Below are 20,049 nucleotides of genomic sequence, written 5' to 3' on the forward strand. Positions count from 1 at the left end.
TCCCAGACAGCAAGACAGCCAGAGCCCCAGACAGCCAGGCCCAAAGTCAGCCAGACCCCAGGACAGCCAGACTGACAGACAGAGCCCAAGACAGCCAGACAGCCAGATAACCAGAGCCCCGGAGCCCACGACAGCCAGAGCGCCAGAGCCCACGACAACCAGACAGCCAGACAGCCAGAGCCCCAGACAGCCATAGCCCAAGACAACCAGACAGACACAGCCCAAGACAGCCAGACAGCCAGACCCTAAGACAGCCAGACAGCCAGAGCCCCAGAGCAGCAGACAGCCAGACAGCCAGAGCCCCAGACAGCCAGACAGCCAGACAGCTAGACAGGCAGAGACTAAGACAGCCAGAGCGCCAGACAGCCAGAGCGCTAGACAGCCAGACAGCAAGACAGCCAGAGCCCAGGACAGCCAGACAGCCGGAGCCCAAGACATCCAGATAGGCAGACAGCCGGAGCCCCAGACAGCCAGAGCCCAAGACAGCCAGACAGCCAGTGCCCAAGACAGGCAGACAGCCAGACCGCCAGAGCCCAAGACAGCCAGAGAGCCAGAGAGCCAGAGCCCAAGACAGCCAGACAGCCAGAGCCCAAGACAGACAGACATCCAGACATCCAGAGCCCAAGACAGGCCGAGCCCAAGACAGCCAGACAGCCAGACAGCCAGTGCCCCAGACCGCAAGACAGCCAGAGCCCAAGACAGCCGGAGCCCAAGACAGCCAGACAGCCAGAGCCCCAGACAGCCAGAAAGCCAGACAGCCATAGCCCAAGACAGCCAGACAGCGAGAGCACAAGACAGCCAGACAGCCAGACAGCGAGAGCCCAAGACAGCCAGAGCCCAAGACAGCCAGACAGCTAGACAGCCAGAACCCAAGACAGCCAGACAGCCAGATATCCAGAGCCCAGGACAACCAGACAGCCAGAGCCCAAGACAGCCAGACAGCCAGACAGCCAGAGCCCCATACAGCCATAGCCCAAGACAACCAGACAGCCACAGCCCAAGACAGCCAGACAGCCAGAGCCCCAGAGCCGAAGACAGCCAGACAGCCAGAGCCCAGACAGCCAGACAGCCAGAGCCCCAGACCTCCATAGTCCCAGACAGACTGACAGCCAGAGCCCCAGACAGCCAGAGCCCCAGACAGCCAGACAGCCAGAGCCCAAGACAGCCAGACAGCCAGAGCCCCAGACAGCCATAGTCCCAGACAGCCAGACAGCCAGAGCCCCAGACAGCCAGAGCCCAAGACAGCCAGAGAGACAGAGCCGCAGACAGACAGAGCCCCAGACAGCCAGACAGCCAGAGCCCCAGACAGCCAGACAGCCAGAGCCCCAGACAGCCAGAGCCCAAGACAGGCAGACAGCCAGAGCCGCAGACAGCCAGAGCCCCAGACAGCCAGACAGCCAGAGCCCCAGACAGCCAGCCAGACAGACAGCCAGAGCCCCAGACAGACAGAAACCCAGACAACCAGACAGCCAGAGCCGCAGACAGCCAGACAGCCAGAGCCCAAGCAGCCAGACAGCCAGACATCCAAAGCCCAAGACAGCCAGACAGACAGAGCCCCAGACAGCCAGACAGCCAGAGCCCCAGACAGCCAGACAGCCAGAGCCCAGGACAGCCAGAGCCCCAGACAGCCAGAGCCCCAGAGCCCCAGACAGCCATAGTCCCAGACAGCCAGACAGCCAGAGCCCCAGACAGCCAAAGCCCAGGACAGCCAGAGAGACAGAGCCGCGGACAGACAGAGCCCCAGACAACCAGACAGCCAGAGCCCAAGACAGCCAGAGCCCAAGACAGCCCGACAGACAGCAAGAGGTCAAGACAGCCAGACAGCCAGACAGCCAGAGCCCAAAACAGGCAAAGCCCAAGACAGCCAGACAGCCAGACAGCTAAAGCCCAAGATAGCCAGACAGCCAGAGGCCAAGACAGCCAGAGCCCAAGACATCCAGACAGCCAGACAGCCAGACAGCCAGAGCCCAAGAGAGCCAGACAGCCAGACATCCAAAGCCCAAGACAGCGAAGCAGACAGAGCCCCAGACAGCCAGACAGCCAGAGCCCCAGAGAGCCAGAGCCCCAGACAGCCAGACAGCCAGATAGCCAGAGCGCCAGCGCCCAAGACAGCCAGCCAGCCAGAGCCCAAGACAGGCAAAGCCCAAGACAGCCAGACAGAGAGAGCCCAAGACAGGCAGACAGCCAGATACACAGAGCACAAGACAGCCAGACCGCCAGAGCGCAACACAGCCAGACAGCCAGTCCGCCAGAGCGCAAGACAGCCAGAGCCCAAGACAGCCAGAGCCCAGGACAGCCAGACAGCCAGAGCCCCAGACAGCCAGACAGCCAGACATCCAGAGCCCAAGACAGCCAGACAGCCAGAGTCCCAGACAGCCAGACAGCCAGATAGCCAGAGTCCCAGAAAGCCAGACAGCCAGACAGCCAGAGCCTAAGACAGCCAGAGCCCAAGACAGCCAGACAGCCAGACAGCCAGAGCCCAAGACAGCCAGACAGCCAGAGCCCAAGACAAGCAGACCCCAGACAGCCAGACAGCCAGAGCCCAAGACAGCCAGACAGCCAGACAGCCAGAGCCCTAGACAGCCAGACAGCCAGACAGCCAGAGCCCCAGACAGCCAGACAGCCAGAGCCCTAGACAGCCAGATAGCCAGACATCCAAAGCCCAAGACAGACAGACAGACAGAGCCCCAGACAGCCAGACAGCCAGAGCCCCAGAGAGCCAGAGCCCCAGACAGCCAGACAGCCAGATAGCCAGAGCGCCAGCGCCCAAGACAGCCAGCCAGCCAGATCCCAAGACAGTAAGACAGCCAGATAGCCAGACAGCCAGAGCCCTAGACAGGCAAAGCCCAAGACAGCCAGAGCGCCAGAGCCCAAGACAGGCAGACAGCCAGACAGCCAGAGCCCCAGACAGCCAAACAGCCAGAGCCCAAGACAGCCAGACAGCCAGACCGCCAGAGCCCAAGACAGCCAGAGCCCCAGACAGCCAGAGCCTTAAAGCCCCAGACAGCCAGAGCTCCAGACAGCCAGAGTCCAAGACAGCCAGACCCCAGGACAGCCAGACAGACAGCCAGAGCCCAAGACAGCCAGACAGCTAGACAGCCAGAACCTAAAACAGCCAGACAGCCAGATAGCCAGAGCCCCGGAGCCCAAGACAGCCAGAGAGTCAGAGCCCAAGACAGCCAGACAGCCAGAGCCCAGGACAACCAGACAGCCAGAGCCCAAGACAGCCAGACAGCCAGACAGCCAGAGCCCCAGACACCCATAGCCCAAGACAACCAGACAGCCAGAGCCCAAGACGACCAGACAGCCAGACAGCCAGACCCTAAGACAGCCAGACAGCCAGAGCCCCAGAGCCGAAGACAGCCAGACAGCCAGACAGCCAGAGTCCAAGACAGCCAGAGCCTAAGACAGCCAGAGCGCCAGAGCCCCAGAACCGCAGACAGCCAGACAGCCAGAGCCCCAGACAGCCAGACAGCCAGAGCCCCAGACAGCCAGAGCCCCAGACAGCCAGACAGCCAGAGCCCAAGACAGCCAGACAGCCAGAGCCCAAGACAGCCATAGTCCCAGACAGCCAGACAGCCAGACAGCCAGAGCCCCGGAGCCCAAGACAGCCAGAGCGCCAGAGCCCAAGACAGCCAGACAGCCAGACAGCCAGAGCCTCAGACAGCCAGAGACCCAGACGACCAGACAGCCAGAGCCCAAGACAGCCAGACCCCAAGACAGCCAGACAGACAGCAAGAGGTCAAGACAGACAGAGCCCCAGACAGCCAGAGCCCAAGACAGGCAGAGCCCAAGACAGCCAGAGCCTTAAAGCCCCAGACAGCCAGAGCCCCAGACAGCCATAAACCCAGACAGTGATAGTCCCAGACAGCAAGACAGCCAGAGCCCAAGACAGCCAGACCCCAAGTCAGCCAGACCCGAGGACAGCCAGACTGACAGCCAGAGCCCCAGACCGCAAGACAGCCAGATAGCCAGAGCCTTGAAGCCCACGACAGCCAGAGCGCCAGAGCCCAAGACAGCCAGAGCCCAAGACAGCCAGAGCCCAGGACAGCGAGAGCCCAGGACAGCCAGACAGCCAGACATTCAGAGCCCAAGACAGCCAGACAGCCAGACAGCCAGAGCCCCAGACCGCAAGACAGCCAGACAGCCAGAGTCCCAGACAGCCAGACAGCCAGATAGCCAGAGTCCCAGACAGCCAGTCAGCCAGACAGCCAGATCCCAAGACAGCCAGAGCCCAAGACAGCCAGAGCCCAAGACAGCCAGAGCCCAAGACAAGCAGGCCCCAGACAGCCAGACAGCCAGAGCCCAAGACAGCGAGACAGCCAGAGCCCTAGACAGCCAGACAGCCAGACATCCAAAGCCCAAGACAGCCAGACAGACAGAGCCCCAGACAGCCAGACAGCCAGAGCCCAAGACAGCCAGACAGCCAGACATTCAAAGCCCAAGACAGCCAGACAGCCAGAGCCCCAGACAGCCAGACAGCCAGAGCCCCAGAGAGCTAGAGCCCCAGACAGCCAGACAGCCAGATAGCCAGAGCGCCACCACCCAAGACAGCCAGCCAGCCAGAGCCCAAGACAGTAAGACAGCCAGATAGCCAGACAGCCAGAGCCCAAGACAGGCAAAGCCCAAGACAGCCAGACAGACAGAGCCCAAGACAGGCAGACAGCCAGACAGCCAGGGCCCAAGACAGCCAGACAGCCAGAGCCCCAGACACCCAGACAGCCAGAGCCCCAGACACCCAGACAGCCAGAGCACCAGAGCCCAAGACAGCCAGACAGCCAGAGCCCAAGACAGGCAGACCCCAGACAGCCAGACAGCCAGAGCCCAAGACAGCGAGACAGCCAGACAGCCAGAGCCCTAGACAGCCAGACAGCCAGACAGCCAGAGCCCCAGACAGCCAGACAGCAGAGCGCAAGACAGCCAGACAGCCAGATAGCCAGAGCCCAAGACAGCCAGAGCCCCAGACAGCCAGAGCCTTAAAGCCCCAGACAGCCAGAGCCCCAGACAGCCATAGACCCAGACAGCGATAGTCCCAGACAGCAAGACAGCCAGAGCCCCAGACAGCCAGGCCCAAAGTCAGCCAGACCCCAGGACAGCCAGACTGACAGACAGAGCCCAAGACAGCCAGACAGCCAGATAACCAGAGCCCCGGAGCCCACGACAGCCAGAGCGCCAGAGCCCACGACAACCAGACAGCCAGACAGCCAGAGCCCCAGACAGCCATAGCCCAAGACAACCAGACAGACACAGCCCAAGACAGCCAGACAGCCAGACCCTAAGACAGCCAGACAGCCAGAGCCCCAGAGCAGCAGACAGCCAGACAGCCAGAGCCCCAGACAGCCAGACAGCCAGACAGCTAGACAGGCAGAGACTAAGACAGCCAGAGCGCCAGACAGCCAGAGCGCTAGACAGCCAGACAGCAAGACAGCCAGAGCCCAGGACAGCCAGACAGCCGGAGCCCAAGACATCCAGATAGGCAGACAGCCGGAGCCCCAGACAGCCAGAGCCCAAGACAGCCAGACAGCCAGTGCCCAAGACAGCCAGACAGCCAGACCGCCAGAGCCCAAGACAGCCAGAGAGCCAGAGAGCCAGAGCCCAAGACAGCCAGACAGCCAGAGCCCAAGACAGACAGACATCCAGACATCCAGAGCCCAAGACAGGCCGAGCCCAAGACAGCCAGACAGCCAGACAGCCAGTGCCCCAGACCGCAAGACAGCCAGAGCCCAAGACAGCCGGAGCCCAAGACAGCCAGACAGCCAGAGCCCCAGACAGCCAGAAAGCCAGACAGCCATAGCCCAAGACAGCCAGACAGCGAGAGCACAAGACAGCCAGACAGCCAGACAGCGAGAGCCCAAGACAGCCAGAGCCCAAGACAGCCAGACAGCCAGACAGTTAAAGCCCAAGATAGCCAGACAGTCAGAGGCCAAGACAGCCAGAGCCCAAGACATCCAGACAGCCAGACAGCCAGAGCCCAAGACAGCCAGACAGCCAGACATCCAAAGCCCAAGACAGCCAGACAGACAGAGCCCCAGACAGCCAGACAGCCAGAGCCCCAGAGAGCCAGAGCCCCAGACAGCCAGACAGCCAGATAGCCAGAGCGCCAGCACCCAAGACAGCCAGCCAGCCAGAGCCCAAGACAGTAAGACAGCCAGATAGCCAGACAGCCAGAGCCCAAGACAGGCAAAGCCCAAGACAGCCAGACAGAGAGAGCCCAAGACAGGCAGACAGCCAGATAGCCAGAGCCCAAGACAGCCAGACCGCCAGAGCGCAACACAGCCAGACAGCCAGACCGCCAGAGCCCCAGACAGCCAGAGCCCCAGACAGCCAGAGCGCCAGACAGCCAGAAAGCCAGAGCCCCAGACAGCCAGATAGCCAGAGCCCAAGACAGCCAGACAGCCAGAGCCCAGGACAGCCAGACAGCCAGAACCCAGGACAGCCAGATACCCAGACCCCAAGACAGGCAGAGCCTAAAACAGCCAGAGCGCCAGACAGCCAGAGCGCTAGACAGCCAGACAGCAAGACAGCCAGAGCCCAGGACAGCCAGAGAGCCAGAGCCCAAGACAGACAGACATCCAGACATCCAGAGCCCAAGACAGGCCGAGCCCAAGACAGCCAGACAGCCAGTGCCCCAGACCGTAAGACAGCCAGAGCCCAAGACAGCCGGAGCCCAAGACAGCCAGACAGCCAGAGCCCCAGACAGACAGAAAGCCAGATAGCCATAGCCCAAGACAGCCAGACAGCGAGAGCACAAGACAGCCAGACAGCCAGAGCGCCAGAGCCAAAAACAGCCAGACAGCGAGAGCCCAAGACAGGCAGACCCCAGACAGCCAGAGCCCTAGAGAGCCAGACAGCCAGACAGCCAGAGCCCAAGACAGCCAGAGCCCAAGACAGCCAGACAGCCAGACAGCTAAAGCCCAAGATAGCCAGACAGCCAGAGCTCAAGACATCCAGACAGCCAGAGCCCAAGACATCCAGACAGCCAGACAGCCAGAGCCCCAGACCGCCAGACAGCCAGAGCCCCAGAGAGCCAGAGCCCCAGACAGCCAGACAGCCAGATAGCCAGAGCGCCAGCGCCCAAGACAGCCAGCCAGCCAGAGCCCAAGACAGTAAGACAGCCAGATAGCCAGACAGCCAAAGCCCAAGACAGGCAAAGCCCAAGACAGTTAGACAGAGAGAGCCCAAGACAGGTAGACAGCCAGATAGCCAGAGCCCAAGACAGCCAGACCGCCAGAGCGCAACACAGCCAGACAGCCAGACCGCCAGAACCCAAGACAGCCAGAGCCCCAGACAGCCAGAGCCTTAAAGCCCCAGACAGCCACAGCCCCAGACAGCCAGAGCCCAGGACAGCCAGACAGCCAGAGCCCCAGACAGCCAGACAGCCAGAGTCACAGACAGCCAGAGCCCCAGACAGCCAAACAGCCAGAGCCCAAGACAGCCAGACAGCCAGACCGCCAGAGCCCAAGACAGCCAGAGCCCCAGACAGCCAGAGCCTTAAAGCCCCAGACAGCCAGAGCCCCAGACAGCCAGAGACCCAGACAGGCAGACCCTTAAAGCCCCAGACAGCCAGAGCCCCAGACAGGCAGACCCTTAAAGCCCCAGACAGCCAGAGCCCCAGACAGCCAGAGCCCCAGACAGCCAGAGCCAAGGACAGCCAGAGCCCGGGACAGCCAGACAGACAGCCAGAGCCAAAGACAGCCAGACAGCTAGACAGCCAGAACCTAATACAGCCAGACAGCCAGATAGCCAGAGCCCCGGAGCCCAAGACAGCCAGAGCGCCAGAGCCCAAGACAGCCAGACAGCCAGAGCGCCAGAGCCCAGGACAACCAGACAGCCCGAGCCCAAGACAGCCAGACAGCCAGAGCCCCAGACAGCCATAGCCCAAGACAACCAGACAGCCACAGCCCAAGACAGCCAGACAGCCAGACCCTAAGACAGCCAGACAGCCAGACATCCAAAGCCCAAGACAGCCAAACAGACAGAGCCCCAGACAGCCAGAGCCCCAGACAGCCAGAGCCCCAGACAGCCAGACAGCCAGAGCCCCAGACAGCCAGAGCCTAAGACACCCAGACAGCCAGAGCCCAAGACAGCCAGACAGCCAGAGCCCCAGACAGCCATAGTCCCAGACAGCCAGACAGCCAGAGCCCCAGACAGCCAGAGCCCAAGACAGGCAGACAGACAGAGCCGCAGACAGCCAGAGCCCCAGACAGCCAGACAGCCAGATAAGCAGACAGCCAGACAGCCAGAGCCCCAGACAGCCAGACAGCCAGAGCCCCACACAGCCAGACAGCCAGAGCGCAAGACAGCCAGACAGCCAGACCGCCAGAGCCCAAGACAGCCAGAGCCCCAGACAGCCACAGCCTTAAAGCCCCAGTCAGCCAGACCCCAAGACAGCCAGACCCCAGGAAAGCCAGAAAGACAGCCAGAGCCCAAGACAGCCAGACAGCTAGACAGCCAGAACCTAAGACAGCCAGACAGCCAGACAGCCAGAGCCCCAGACAGCCGTAGCCCAAGACAACCAGACAGCCACAGCTCAAGACAGCCAGACAGCCAGACCCTAAGACAGCCAGACAGCCAGAGCCCCAGAGCCGAAGACAGCCAGACAGCCAGACAGCCAGACCCTAAGACAGCCAGACAGCCAGAGCCCCAGAGCCGCAGACAGCCAGACAGCCAGAGTCCCAGACAGCCAGTCAGCCAGAGCCCCAGACAGCCATAGTCCCAGACAGCCAGACAGCCAGAGCCCCAGACAGCCAGAGCCCCAGACAGCCAGAGCCCCAGACAGCCAGACAGCCAGATCCCCAGACAGCCAGACAGCCAGACAGCCAGAGCCTCAGACAGCCAGAGACGCAGACAACCAGACAGCCAGAGCCCCAGACAGCCAGACAGCCAGAGCCCAAGACAAGCAGACCCCAGACAGCCAGACAGGCAGAGCCCAAGACAGCCAGACAGCCAGACATCCAAAGCCTAAGACAGCCAGACAGACAGAGCCCCAGACAGCCAGACAGCCAGAGCCCCAGAGAGCCAGAGCCCCAGGCAGCCAGACAGCCAGATAGCCAGAGCGCCAGCCCCCAAGACAGCCAGCCAGCCAGAGCCCAAGACAGTAAGACAGCCAGATAGCCAGACAGCCAGAGCCCAAGACAGGCAAAGCCCAAGACAGCCAGACAGAGAGAGCCCAAGACAGGCACACAGCCAGACAGCCAGAGCCCAAGACAGCCAGAGCTCAAGACATCCAGACAGCCAGAGCCCAAGACATCCAGACAGCCAGACAGCCAGAGCCCCAGACAGCCAGACAGCCAGAGCCCCAGAGAGCCAGAGCCCCAGACAGCCAGACAGCCAGATAGCCAGAGCGCCAGCGCCCAAGACAGCCAGCCAGCCAGAACCCAAGACAGTAAGACAGCCAGATAGCCAGACAGCCAAAGCCCAAGACAGGCAAAGCCCAAGACAGTTAGACAGAGAGAGCCCAAGACAGGTAGACAGCCAGATAGCCAGAGCCCAAGACAGCCAGACCGCCAGAGCGCAACACAGCCAGACAGCCAGACCGCCAGAACCCAAGACAGCCAGAGCCCCAGACAGCCAGAGCCTTAAAGCCCCAGACAGCCAGAGCCCCAGACAGCCAGAGCCCAGGACAGCCAGACAGCCAGAGCCCCAGACAGCCAGACAGCCAGACAGCCAGACAGCCAGACAGCCAGACATCCAGAGCCCAAGACAGCCAGAGCACAAGACAGCCAGACAGCCAGACAGCCAGAGCCCCAGACCGCAAGACAGCCAGACAGCCAGAGCCCCAGACAGCCAGAAAGCCAGATAGCCAGAGTCCCAGACAGCCAGACAGCCAGACAGCCAGAGCCTAAGACAGCCAGAGCCCAAGACAGCCAGACAGCCAGAGCGCCAGAGCCCCAGACAGCCAGACAGCCAGAGCCCAAGACAAGCAGACCCCAGACAGCCAGACAGGCAGAGCCCAAGACAGCCAGACAGCCAGACATCCAAAGCCTAAGACAGCCAGACAGACAGAGCCCCAGAGAGCCAGACAGCCAGAGCCCCAGAGAGCCAGAGCCCCAGACAGCCAGACAGCCAGATAGCCAGAGCGCCAGCCCCCAAGACAGCCAGCCAGCCAGAGCCCAAGACAGTAAGACAGCCAGATAGCCAGACAGCCAGAGCCCAAGACAGGCAAAGCCCAAGACAGCCAGAAAGAGAGAGCCCAAGACAGGCAGACAGCCAGACAGCCAGAGCCCAAGACAGCCAGACCGCCAGAGCCCAAGACAGCCAGACCGCCAGAGCCCAAGACAGCCAGAGCCCCAGACAGCCAGAGCCTTAAAGCCCCAGACAGCCAGAGCCCCAGACAGCCAGAGTCCAAGACAGCCAGACCCCAGGACAGCCAGACAGACAGCCAGAGCCCAAGACAGCCAGACAGCTAGACAGCCAGAACCCAAGACAGCCAGACAGCCAGATATCCAGAGCCCAGGACAACCAGACAGCCAGAGCCCAAGACAGCCAGACAGCCAGACAGCCAGAGCCCCAGACAGCCATAGCCCAAGACAACCAGACAGCCACAGCCCAAGACAGCCAGACAGCCAGAGCCCCAGAGCCGAAGACAGCCAGACAGCCAGAGCCCCAGACAGCCAGACAGCCAGAGCCCCAGACCTCCATAGTCCCAGACAGACAGACAGCCAGAGCCCCAGACAGCCAGAGCCCCAGACAGCCAGACAGCCAGAGCCCAAGACAGCCAGAGAGACAGAGCCGCAGACAGACAGAGCCCCAGACAGCCAGACAGCCAGAGCCCCAGACAGCCAGAGCCCCAGACAGCCAGAGCCCAAGACAGCCAGAGCCCAAGACAGGCAGACAGCCAGAGCCCCAGACAGCCAGACAGCCAGAGCCCCAGACAGCCACCCAGAGAGGCAGCCAGAGCCCCAGACAGACAGAGACTTAGACAACCAGACAGCCAGAGCCCCAGACAGCCAGACAGCCAGAGCCCAAGACAGCCAGACAGCCAGACATCCAAAGCCCAAGACAGCCAGACAGACAGAGCCCCAGACAGCCAGACAGCCAGAGCCCAGGACAGCCAGAGCCCCAGACAGCCAGAGCCCAACACAGCCAGACAGCCAGAGCCCCAGACAGCCAGAGCCCCAGAGCCCCAGACAGCCATAGTCCCAGACAGCCATAGTCCCAGACAGCCAGACAGCCAGAGCCCCAGACAGCCAAAGCCCAGGACAGCCAGAGAGACAGAGCCGCGGACAGACAGAGCCCCAGACAACCAGACAGCCAGAGCCCCAGACAGCCAGACAGCTATAGTACCAGACAGCCAGACAGCCAGAGCCCCAGACAGCCAGAGCCCCAGACAGCCAGACAGCCAGATCCCCAGACAGCCAGACAGCCAGAGCCTCAGACAGTCAGAGACCCAGACAGCCAGACAGCCAGAGCCCAAGACAGCCAGACAGACAGCAAGAGGTCAAGACAGCCAGACAGCCAGACAGCCAGAGCCCAAAACAGGCAAAGCCCAAGACAGCCAGACAGCCAGACAGCTAAAGCCCAAGATAGCCAGACAGCCAGACATCCAAAGCCCAAGACAGCGAAGCAGACAGAGCCCCAGACAGCCAGACAGCCAGAGCCCAAGACAGCCAGACAGCCAGACATCCAAAGCCCAAGACAGCGAAGCAGACAGAGCCCCAGACAGCCAGACAGCCAGAGCCCCAGAGAGCCAGAGCCCCAGACAGCCAGACAGCCAGATAGCCAGAGCGCCAGCGCCCAAGACAGCCAGCCAGCCAGAGCCCAAGACAGGCAAAGCCCAAGACAGCCAGACAGAGAGAGCCCAAGACAGGCAGACAGCCAGATACACAGAGCACAAGACAGCCAGACCGCCAGAGCGCAACACAGCCAGACAGCCAGACCGCCAGAGCGCAAGACAGCCAGAGCCCAAGACAGCCAGAGCCCAGGACAGCCAGACAGCCAGAGCCCCAGACAGCCAGACAGCCAGACAGCCAGACATCCAGAGCCCAAGACAGCCAGACAGCCAGAGTCCCAGACAGCCAGACAGCCAGATAGCCAGAGTCCCAGAAAGCCAGACAGCCAGACAGCCAGACATCCAGAGCCCAAGACAGCCAGAGCACAAGACAGCCAGACAGCCAGAGCCCAAGACAAGCAGACCCCAGACAGCCAGACAGCCAGAGCCCAAGACAGCCAGACAGCCAGAGCCCTAGACAGCCAGACAGCCAGAGCCCTAGACAGCCAGACAGCCAGACAGCCAGAGCCCCAGACAGCCAGACAGCCAGACAGCCAGACATCCAGAGCCCAAGACAGCCAGAGCACAAGACAGCCAGACAGCCAGACAGCCAGAGTCCCAGACAGCCAGACAGCCAGACAGCCAGAGCCTAAGACAGCCAGAGCCCAAGACAGCCAGACAGCCAGAGCGCCAGAGCCCCAGACAGCCAGACAGCCAGAGCCCAAGACAAGCAGACCCCAGACAGCCAGACAGGCAGAGCCCAAGACAGCCAGACAGCCAGACATCCAAAGCCTAAGACAGCCAGACAGACAGAGCCCCAGACAGCCAGACAGCCAGAGCCCCAGAGAGCCAGAGCCCCAGGCAGCCAGACAGCCAGATAGCCAGAGCGCCAGCCCCCAAGACAGCCAGCCAGCCAGAGCCCAAGACAGTAAGACAGCCAGATAGCCAGACAGCCAGAGCCCAAGACAGGCAAAGCCCAAGACAGCCAGACAGAGAGAGCCCAAGACAGGCAGACAGCCAGACAGCCAGAGCCCAAGACAGCCAGACCGCCAGAGCCCAAGACAGCCAGAGCCCCAGACAGCCAGAGCCTTAAAGCCCCAGACAGCCAGAGCCCCAGACAGCCAGAGTCCAAGACAGCCAGACCTTAGGACAGCCAGACAGACAGCCAGAGCCCAAGACAGCCAGACAGCTAGACAGCCAGAACCCAAGACAGCCAGACAGCCAGATATCCAGAGCCCAGGACAACCAGACAGCCAGAGCCCAAGACAGCCAGACAGCCAGAGCCCCAGACAGCCATAGCCCAAGACAACCAGACAGCCACAGCCCAAGACAGCCAGACAGCCAGAGCCCCAGAGCCGAAGACAGCCAGACAGCCAGAGCCCAGACAGCCAGACAGCCAGAGCCCCAGACCTCCATAGTCCCAGACAGACTGACAGCCAGAGCCCCAGACAGCCAGAGCCCCAGACAGCCAGACAGCCAGAGCCCAAGACAGCCAGACAGCCAGAGCCCCAGACAGCCAGAGCCCAAGACAGCCAGAGAGACAGAGCCGCAGACAGACAGAGCCCCAGACAGCCAGACAGCCAGAGCCCCAGACTGCCAGACAGCCAGAGCCCCAGACAGCCAGACCCCAAGACAGGCAGACAGCCAGAGCCGCAGACAGCCAGAGCCCCAGACAGCCAGACAGCCAGAGCCCCAGACAGCCAGCCAGACAGACAGCCAGAGCCCCAGACAGACAGAAACCCAGACAACCAGACAGCCAGAGCCCCAGACAGCCAGACAGCCAGAGCCCAAGCAGCCAGACAGCCAGACATCCAAAGCCCAAGACAGCCAGACAGACAGAGCCCCAGACAGCCAGACAGCCAGAGCCCCAGACAGCCAGACAGCCAGAGCCCAGGACAGCCAGAGCCCCAGACAGCCAGAGCCCCAGAGCCCCAGACAGCCATAGTCCCAGACAGCCATAGTCCCAGACAGCCAGACAGCCAGAGCCCCAGACAGCCAAAGCCCAGGACAGCCAGAGAGACAGAGCCGCGGACAGACAGAGCCCCAGACAACCAGACAGCCAGAGCCCCAGACAGCCAGACAGCCATAGTCCCAGACAGCCAGACAGCCAGAGCCCCAGACAGCCAGAGCCCCAGACAGCCAGACAGCCAGAGCCTCAGACAGTCAGAGACCCAGACAACCAGACAGCCAGAGCCCAAGACAGCCAGACAGACAGCAAGAGGTCAAGACAGCCAGACAGCCAGACAGCCAGAGCCCAAAACAGGCAAAGCCCAAGACAGCCAGACAGCCAGACAGCTAAAGCCCAAGATAGCCAGACAGCCAGAGGCCAAGACAGCCAGAGCCCAAGACATCCAGACAGCCAGACAGCCAGACAGCCAGAGCCCAAGACAGCCAGACAGCCAGACATCCAAAGCCCAAGACAGCGAAGCAGACAGAGCCCCAGACAGCCAGACAGCCAGAGCCCCAGACAGCCAGAGCCCCAGACAGCCAGACAGCCAGATAGCCAGAGCGCCAGCGCCCAAGACAGCCAGCCAGCCAGAGCCCAAGACAGGCAAAGCCCAAGACAGCCAGACAGAGAGAGCCCAAGACAGGCAGACAGCCAGATACACAGAGCACAAGACAGCCAGACCGCCAGAGCGCAACACAGCCAGACAGCCAGTCCGCCAGAGCGCAAGACAGCCAGAGCCCAAGACAGCCAGAGCCCAGGACAGCCAGACAGCCAGAGCCCCAGACAGCCAGACAGCCAGACATCCAGAGCCCAAGACAGCCAGACAGCCAGAGTCCCAGACAGCCAGACAGCCAGATAGCCAGAGTCCCAGACAGCCAGACAGCCAGACAGCCAGAGCCTAAGACAGCCAGAGCCCAAGACAGCCAGACAGCCAGACAGCCAGAGCCCAAGACAGCCAGACAGCCAGAGCCCAAGACAAGCAGACCCCAGACAGCCAGACAGCCAGAGCCCAAGACAGCCAGACAGCCAGACAGCCAGAGCCCTAGACAGCCAGACAGCCAGAGAGCCAGAGCCCCAGACAGCCAGACAGCCAGAGCCCTAGACAGCCAGATAGCCAGACATCCAAAGCCCAAGACAGACAGACAGACAGAGCCCCAGACAGCCAGACAGCCAGAGCCCCAGAGAGCCAGAGCCCCAGACAGCCAGACAGCCAGATAGCCAGAGCGCCAGCGCCCAAGACAGCCAGCCAGCCAGATCCCAAGACAGTAAGACAGCCAGATAGCCAGACAGCCAGAGCCCTAGACAGGCAAAGCCCAAGACAGCCAGAGCGCCAGAGCCCAAGACAGGCAGACAGCCAGACAGCCAGAGCCCAAGACAGCCAAACAGCCAGAGCCCAAGACAGCCAGACAGCCAGACCGCCAGAGCCCAAGACAGCCAGAGCCCCAGACAGCCAGAGCCTTAAAGCCCCAGACAGCCAGAGCTCCAGACAGCCAGAGTCCAAGACAGCCAGACCCCAGGACAGCCAGACAGACAGCCAGAGCCCAAGACAGCCAGACAGCTAGACAGCCAGAACCTAAAACAGCCAGACAGCCAGAGCCCCGGAGCCCAAGACAGCCAGAGAGCCAGAGCCCAAGACAGCCAGACAGCCAGAGCCCAGGACAACCAGACAGCCAGAGCCCAAGACAGCCAGACAGCCAGACAGCCAGAGCCCCAGACACCCATAGCCCAAGACAACCAGACAGCCAGAGCCCAAGACGACCAGACAGCCAGACAGCCAGACCCTAAGACAGCCAGACAGCCAGAGTCCCAGAGCCGAAGACAGCCAGACAGCCAGACAGCCAGAGTCCAAGACAGCCAGAGCCTAAGACAGCCAGAGCGCCACAGCCCCAGAACCGCAGACAGCCAGACAGCCAGAGCCCCAGACAGCCAGACAGCCAGAGCCCCAGACAGCCAGACAGCCAGAGCCCCAGACAGCCAGAGCCCCAGACAGCCAGACAGCCAGAGCCCAAGACAGCCAGACAGCCAGAGCCCAAGACAGCCATAGTCCCAGACAGCCAGACAGCCAGACAGCCAGAGCCCCGGAGCCCAAGACAGCCAGAGCCCCGGAGCCCAAGACAGCCAGACAGCCAGACAGCCAGAGCCTCAGACAGCCAGAGACCCAGACGACCAGACAGCCAGAGCCCAAGACAGCCAGACCCCAAGACAGCCAGACAGACAGCAAGAGGTCAAGACAGCCAGACAGCCAGACAGCCAGAGCCCAAGACAGGCAGAGCCCAAGACAGCCAGAGCCTTAAAGCCCCAGACAGCCAGAGCCCCAGACAGCCATAAACCCAGACAGTGATAGTCCCAGACAGCAAGACAGCCAGAGCACCAGACAGCCAGACCCCAAGTCAGCCAGACCCCAGGACAGCCAGACTGACAGCCAGAGCCCCAGACCGCAAGACAGCCAGATAGCCAGAGCCTTGAAGCCCACGACAGCCAGAGCGCCAGAGCCCAAGACAGCCAGAGCCCAAGACAGCCAGAGCCCAGGACAGCGAGAGCCCAGGACAGCCAGACAGCCAGACATCCAGAGCCCAAGACAGCCAGACAGCCAGACAGCCAGAGCCCCAGACCGCAAGACAGCCAGACAGCCAGAGTCCCAGACAGCCAGACAGCCAGATAGCCAGAGTCCCAGACAGCCAGTCAGCCAGACAGCCAGATCCCAAGACAGCCAGAGCCCAAGACAGCCAGAGCCCAAGACAGCCAGACAGCCAGAGCGCCAGAGCCCAAGACAGCCAGACAGCCAGAGCCCAAGACAAGCAGGCCCCAGACAGCCAGACAGCCAGAGCCCAAGACAGCGAGACAGCCAGAGCCCTAGACAGCCAGACAGCCAGACATCCAAAGCCCAAGACAGCCAGACAGACAGAGCCCCAGACAGCCAGACAGCCAGAGCCCAAGACAGCCAGACAGCCAGACATTCAAAGCCCAAGACAGCCAGACAGCCAGAGCCCCAGACAGCCAGACAGCCAGAGCCCCAGAGAGCTAGAGCCCCAGACAGCCAGACAGCCAGATAGCCAGCGCGCCACCACCCAAGACAGCCAGCCAGCCAGACCCCAAGACAGTAAGACAGCCAGATAGCCAGACAGCCAGAGCCCAAGACAGGCAAAGCCCAAGACAGCCAGACAGACAGAGCCCAAGACAGGCAGACAGCCAGACAGCCAGGGCCCAAGACAGCCAGACAGCCAGAGCCCCAGACACCCAGACAGCCAGAGCACCAGAGCCCAAGACAGCCAGACAGCCAGAGCCCAAGACAGGCAGACCCCAGACAGCCAGACAGCCAGAGCCCAAGACAGCCAGACAGCCAGACAGCCAGAGCCCTAGACAGCCAGACAGCCAGACAGCCAGACAGCCAGAGCCCCAGACAGCCAGACAGCAGAGCGCAAGACAGCCAGACAGCCAGATAGCCAGAGCCCAAGACAGCCAGAGCCCCAGACAGCCAGAGCCTTAAAGCCCCAGACAGCCAGAGCCCCAGACAGCCATAGACCCAGACAGCGATAGTCCCAGACAGCAAGACAGCCAGAGCCCCAGACAGCCAGGCCCAAAGTCAGCCAGACCCCAGGACAGCCAGACTGACAGACAGAGCCCAAGACAGCCAGACAGCCAGATAACCAGAGCCCCGGAGCCCACGACAGCCAGAGCGCCAGAGCCCACGACAACCAGACAGCCAGACAGCCAGAGCCCCAGACAGCCATAGCCCAAGACAACCAGACAGACACAGCCCAAGACAGCCAGACAGCCAGAGCCCCAGAGCAGCAGACAGCCAGACAGCCAGAGCCCCAGACAGCCAGACAGCCAGACAGCTAGACAGGCAGAGACTAAGACAGCCAGAGCGCCAGACAGCCAGAGCGCTAGACAGCCAGACAGCAAGACAGCCAGAGCCCAGGACAGCCAGACAGCCAGAGCCCAAGACATCCAGATAGGCAGACAGCCGGAGCCCCAGACAGCCAGAGCCCAAGACAGCCAGACAGCCAGTGCCCAAGACAGCCAGACAGCCAGACCGCCAGAGCCCAAGACAGCCAGAGAGCCAGAGAGCCAGAGTGCCAGAGCCCAAGACAGCCAGAGAGCCAGAGCCCAAGACAGACAGACATCCAGACATCCAGAGCCCAAGACAGGCCGAGCCCAAGACAGCCAGACAGCCAGACAGCCAGTGCCCCAGACCGCAAGACAGCCAGAGCCCAAGACAGCCGGAGCCCAAGACAGCCAGACAGCCAGAGCCCCAGACAGCCAGAAAGCCAGACAGCCATAGCCCAAGACAGCCAGACAGCGAGAGCACAAGACAGCCAGACAGCCAGACAGCGAGAGCCCAAGACAGCCAGAGCCCAAGACAGCCAGACAGCCAGACAGTTAAAGCCCAAGATAGCCAGACAGTCAGAGGCCAAGACAGCCAGAGCCCAAGACATCCAGACAGCCAGACAGCCAGAGCCCAAGACAGCCAGACAGCCAGACATCCAAAGCCCAAGACAGCCAGACAGACAGAGCCCCAGACAGCCAGACAGCCAGAGCCCCAGAGAGCCAGAGCCCCAGACAGCCAGACAGCCAGATAGCCAGAGCGCCAGCACCCAAGACAGCCAGCCAGCCAGAGCCCAAGACAGTAAGACAGCCAGATAGCCAGACAGCCAGAGCCCAAGACAGGCAAAGCCCAAGACAGCCAGACAGAGAGAGCCCAAGACAGGCAGACAGCCAGATAGCCAGAGCCCAAGACAGCCAGACCGCCAGAGCGCAACACAGACAGACAGCCAGACCGCCAGAGCCCCAGACAGCCAGAGCCCCAGACAGCCAGAGCGCCAGACAGCCAGAAAGCCAGAGCCCCAGACAGCCAGATAGCCAGAGCCCAAGACAGCCAGACAGCCAGAGCCCAGGACAGCCAGACAGCCAGAACCCAGGACAGCCAGATACCCAGACCCCAAGACAGGCAGAGCCTAAAACAGCCAGAGCGCCAGACAGCCAGAGCGCTAGACAGCCAGACAGCAAGACAGCCAGAGCCCAGGACAGCCAGAGAGCCAGAGCCCAAGACAGACAGACATCCAGACATCCAGAGCCCAAGACAGGCCGAGCCCAAGACAGCCAGACAGCCAGTGCCCCAGACCGTAAGACAGCCAGAGCCCAAGACAGCCGGAGCCCAAGACAGCCAGACAGCCAGAGCCCCAGACAGACAGAAAGCCAGATAGCCATAGCCCAAGACAGCCAGACAGCGAGAGCACAAGACAGCCAGACAGCCAGAGCGCCAGAGCCCCAGACAGCCAGACAGCGAGAGCCCAAGACAGGCAGACCCCAGACAGCCAGAGCCCTAGAGAGCCAAACAGCCAGACAGCCAGAGCCCAAGACAGCCAGAGCCCAAGACAGCCAGACAGCCAGACAGCTAAAGCCCAAGATAGCCAGACAGCCAGAGCTCAAGACATCCAGACAGCCAGAGCCCAAGACATCCAGACAGCCAGACAGCCAGAGCCCCAGACCGCCAGACAGCCAGAGCCCCAGAGAGCCAAAGCCCAAGACAGTTAGACAGAGAGAGCCCAAGACAGGTAGACAGCCAGATAGCCAGAGCCCAAGACAGCCAGACCGCCAGAGTGCAACACAGCCAGACAGCCAGACCGCCAGAACCCAAGACAGCCAGAGCCCCAGACAGCCAGAGCCTTAAAGCCCCAGACAGCCACAGCCCCAGACAGCCAGAGCCCAGGACAGCCAGACAGCCAGAGCCCCAGACAGCCAGACAGCCAGAGCCACAGACAGCCAGAGCCCCAGACAGCCAAACAGCCAGAGCCCCAGACAGCCAAACAGCCAGAGCCCAAGACAGCCAGACAGCCAGACCGCCAGAGCCCAAGACAGCCAGAGCCCCAGACAGCCAGAGCCTTAAAGCCCCAGACAGCCAGAGCCCCAGACAGACAGAGACCCAGACAGGCAGACCCTTAAAGCCCCAGACAGCCAGAGCCCCAGACAGCCAGAGCCCCAGACAGCCAGAGCCAAGGACAGCCAGAGCCCGGGACAGCCAGACAGACAGCCAGAGCCAAAGACAGCCAGACAGCTAGACAGCCAGAACCTAATACAGCCAGACAGCCAGATAGCCAGAGCCCCGGAGCCCAAGACAGCCAGAGCGCCAGAGCCCAAGACAGCCAGACAGCCAGAGCGCCAGAGCCCAGGACAACCAGACAGCCAGAGACCAAGACAGCCAGACAGCCAGAGCCCCAGACAGCCATAGCCCAAGACAACCAGACAGCCACAGCCCAAGACAGCCAGACAGCCAGACCCTAAGACAGCCAGACAGCCAGACATCCAAAGCCCAAGACAGCCAAACAGACAGAGCCCCAGACAGCCAGAGCCCCAGACAGCCAGACAGCCAGAGCCCCAGACAGCCAGA

The sequence above is a fragment of the Chlamydotis macqueenii genome, chromosome W (assembly GCF_036417535.1).
Source record: "Chlamydotis macqueenii isolate bChlMac1 chromosome W, bChlMac1.mat, whole genome shotgun sequence".
Taxonomy (NCBI): domain Eukaryota; kingdom Metazoa; phylum Chordata; class Aves; order Otidiformes; family Otididae; genus Chlamydotis; species Chlamydotis macqueenii.